The sequence below is a fragment of the Electrophorus electricus genome, unplaced genomic scaffold (genome assembly GCF_041902795.1).
Source record: "Electrophorus electricus isolate QZ-2024a unplaced genomic scaffold, ASM4190279v1 Scaffold142, whole genome shotgun sequence".
Lineage (NCBI taxonomy): Eukaryota > Metazoa > Chordata > Actinopteri > Gymnotiformes > Gymnotidae > Electrophorus > Electrophorus electricus.
In genome coordinates, this window is record NW_027658423.1 from 102501 (window position 1) to 106060 (window position 3560).

Consider the following 3560-nt stretch of genomic DNA (forward strand, 5'->3'; position numbering starts at 1 on the left):
GGCAGCGGCCGTGCGAGCGAGAGGGAGGGCGCGGGACGGACCCGTACGACCCGCTCGACTCGCAGGCGCTTCTCCTGCCGGCAAGGTGAGGGGAAACCGGCCTTCGCCCGACGAGCGGGGACGCCGAGTTTTTTGAACGACGCGTCTCTCGCGCTGGAACCCAGAGAATACCGGGGCCTGCGGGGGGGGGGTGCTGAAGGACGACGCGGAGGAAGAGGCGGAGGACGAGGAAGGGGTGGGAGGGACTAGGCTCCTCCTTTATGCCTTCTGTCCAGCCTGACCTGCAAGCGACCACGTGTAACAGCAACCCCGAAGACCCTTTCGACCCTGGGCCCCGACGCGGGGGGACGGCGAAGTCGAGGGGGTCGGGAGAGGAGGCACGCCGGACAGCGTTACCCGTTAATGATCCTTTCGCAGGTTCACCTACGAAAACCTTGTTACGACTTTTACTTCCTCTAGATAGTCAAGTTTGATCGACTTCTCGGCGCTCCGCCAAGGCCCGCGAGGAGCCCCGGCGGGGCCGATCCGAGGACCTCACTAAACCATCCGATCGGTAGTAGCGACGGGCGGTGTGTACAAAGGGCAGGGACTTAATCAACGCGAGCTTATGACCCGCGCTTACTGGGAATTCCTCGTTCATGGGGAATAATTGCAATCCCCAGTCCCCATCACGAATGGGGTTCAGCGGATTACCCGCACCTCTCGGTGTAGGGTAGGCACACGCTGATCCAACCATTGTGGCGCGCGTGCAGCCCCGGACATCTAAGGGCATCACAGACCTGTTATTGCTCCATCTCGCGTGGCTGAACGCCACTTGTCCCTCTAAGAAGTTTGACGCCGACCGCGGAGGGCCGCGTAACTATTTAGCATGCCGGAGTCTCGTTCGTTATCGGAATTAACCAGACAAATCGCTCCACCAACTAAGAACGGCCATGCACCACCACCCACAGAATCGAGAAAGAGCTATCAATCTGTCAATCCTTTCCGTGTCCGGGCCGGGTGAGGTTTCCCGTGTTGAGTCAAATTAAGCCGCAGGCTCCACTCCTGGTGGTGCCCTTCCGTCAATTCCTTTAAGTTTCAGCTTTGCAACCATACTCCCCCCGGAACCCACAGACTCGTGGTTTCCCTCACGCTGCCCGGCGGGTCATGGGAATAACGCCGCCGGATCGCGGGTCGGCATAGTTTACGGTCGGAACTACGACGGTATCTGATCGTCTTCGAACCTCCGACTTTCGTTCTTGATTAATGAAAACATTCTTGGCAAATGCTTTCGCTTTCGTCCGTCTTGCGCCGGTCCAAGAATTTCACCTCTAGCGGCGCAATACGAATGCCCCCGGCCGTCCCTCTTAATCATGGCCCTGGTTCAGGAAACCCACAAAATAGAACCGGAGTCCTATTCCATTATTCCTAGCTCAGGTATTCAGGCGAGAAGCGGGCCCGCTTTGAACACTCTAATTTTTTCAAAGTAAACGCTCCGAGCCCCGTCCGGACACCCAGCCAAGGGCATCCGGGGGGCACCGGGAGACAGGGTCTGAGACAGGCGGTGGCACGCCTCGCGGCGGACCGCCAGCCCACTCCCGACATCCAACTACGAGCTTTTTAACTGCAGCAACTTTAATATACGCTATTGGAGCTGGAATTACCGCGGCTGCTGGCACCAGACTTGCCCTCCAATGGGTCCTCACCCATGGGTTTAGGATACGCTCATTCCGATTACAGGGCCTCGAAAGAGACCTGTATCGTTATTTTTCGTCACTACCTCCCCGTGTCGGGAATGGGTAATTTGCGCGCCTGCTGCCTTCCTTGGATGTGGTAGCCGTTTCTCAGGCTCCCTCTCCGGAATCGAACCCTGATTCCCCGTTACCCGTGGTCACCATGGTAGCCGACTATGGTACCATCGAAAGTTGATAGGGCAGACATTCGAATGAGACGTCGCCGCCGCGGAGGGCGCGCGATCGGCCCGAGGTTATCTAGAGTCACCAAAGCGGCCGGGGGGCCCGAGCCCCCCGGATGGGTTTTGGGTCTGATAAATGCACGCATCCCCCGAAGGGTCAGCGCTCGTTTGCATGTATTAGCTCTAGAATTACCACAGTTATCCGAGTAACGTGTGGAGCGATCAAAGGAACCATAACTGATTTAATGAGCCATTCGCAGTTTCACTGTACCGGCCGTGTGCACTTAGACCTGCATGGCTTAATCTTTGAGACAAGCATATGTTACTGGCAGGATCAACCAGGTAGTTTGCACCGTGGTCTGGGATGAACCACGAGTGACATCCGCCTCCCCTTCCGGGGGCTAGGAAGCAGCGGGTTGTAAGTGCGTGCGCCGTCAGGTCCAGACGCCATACAGGGCTACCCAGGACAGCTTCCGCGGCCAGTGTAAACGTGCTCGCGCACCGCCCTCTGGCCTTCGGACGCCGACCTCTCACCTTGATGCAAAGCTGTCCCATCCGGTCATGCCCGCACCGTACCCCGTCCACCTCCTCCGGAGGTGCGGACGGCCGACTCCAGGTGCTTTCGGCGTTCCCTCTCTTCACGCCGTTTTGATTTTCGTGGGCCGCTGGTGGGGGGACAAGGGAAAGACCTCGTCGAATTCCCTCCCCCCTAGCCTCGCTCAACCTACGTTTCGTGATGTAACCAAGAAGAGTGATTCGTGGGCCCAGGTAGGTTTGAAGAGGAGGCCAACAAAGCAGGGCACTCCCTTCCTCCCAAACCACAGACACCAGTATAGGACAACTGAGTAGACAGACTGGCCGTCTGAGTCTCCCCCAGAGAGTTCTGGGATGGGTTACAAATAACCCCCACCCCCCATCAGAGGCTTGACCCGCTAGAACCAGGGAGGATCTGTCAAAACCGCTCTCCACATCAGAAGTTCTGGATCAGCCGGGGCTGGTCGGCAGACGTCCACCTAAGGCCGTGGCCTAACCCCGTGTGGGGGGATAGCGCTCGCACCCGTACACGTGGACACCCGCTCGTCAAATGGCTGGCTCCTCACTTACCGTAGGGGGAATGGTTTGCCTACCCCTGGCGGGTCTGGTACTCCACTCTACCAAACAAGGAAGCAACACACCAATAGACCCCTGCAACACCGGGCAGCTTTGGGCAGTGTCACTACACTCCTCCTTGTTCTTCACGTTCCTTCCGTGGTGATTTTTTTTTTTTTTTCGTGGCCATTGCCGTGCATGGCTTCCCCATCGCTTTGCATGCTCTCCATTGCCTCGTGCTGCTTCACCATTGGTCTCACCTGGAGACCGAAGCCGCTCTCCCAGTAACCCGATGGTACCTGGCCAGAAAACCCCGTGCCCGATTTCATCTAGGACAAGGGCCAAACCACAGACCGTGCCCGTCCAGGGTCAACCCCTGGTCGGACAGGCCTGGTGGGTCGATACCATGGATGTGGCAGGCCGACGAGAATCCACTGGTACATTTACAAACACGCCCACCCTGGTGGCATGGCTGTACGACCCATCGTCGAAGCACGCTGCGGCGGACTGAGCCATTGGATCCAGTTGCCTGGGCGTACACTCAGCCCAACAGACGCACTCGGGTCGGGGAGAGCAA

General features: G+C 58.1%; 1 non-coding gene across 1 annotated transcript; it reads right to left on the bottom strand.

The window, feature by feature from the left end:
• Nucleotides 1-400: 400 nt before the first annotated feature.
• Nucleotides 401-2239, bottom strand: LOC145654642 (18S ribosomal RNA). The gene has a single exon (XR_014120849.1). It is a non-coding gene; the product is annotated as an 18S ribosomal RNA (ribosomal RNA).
• Between the last annotated feature and the right edge of the window lie 1321 nt (nt 2240-3560).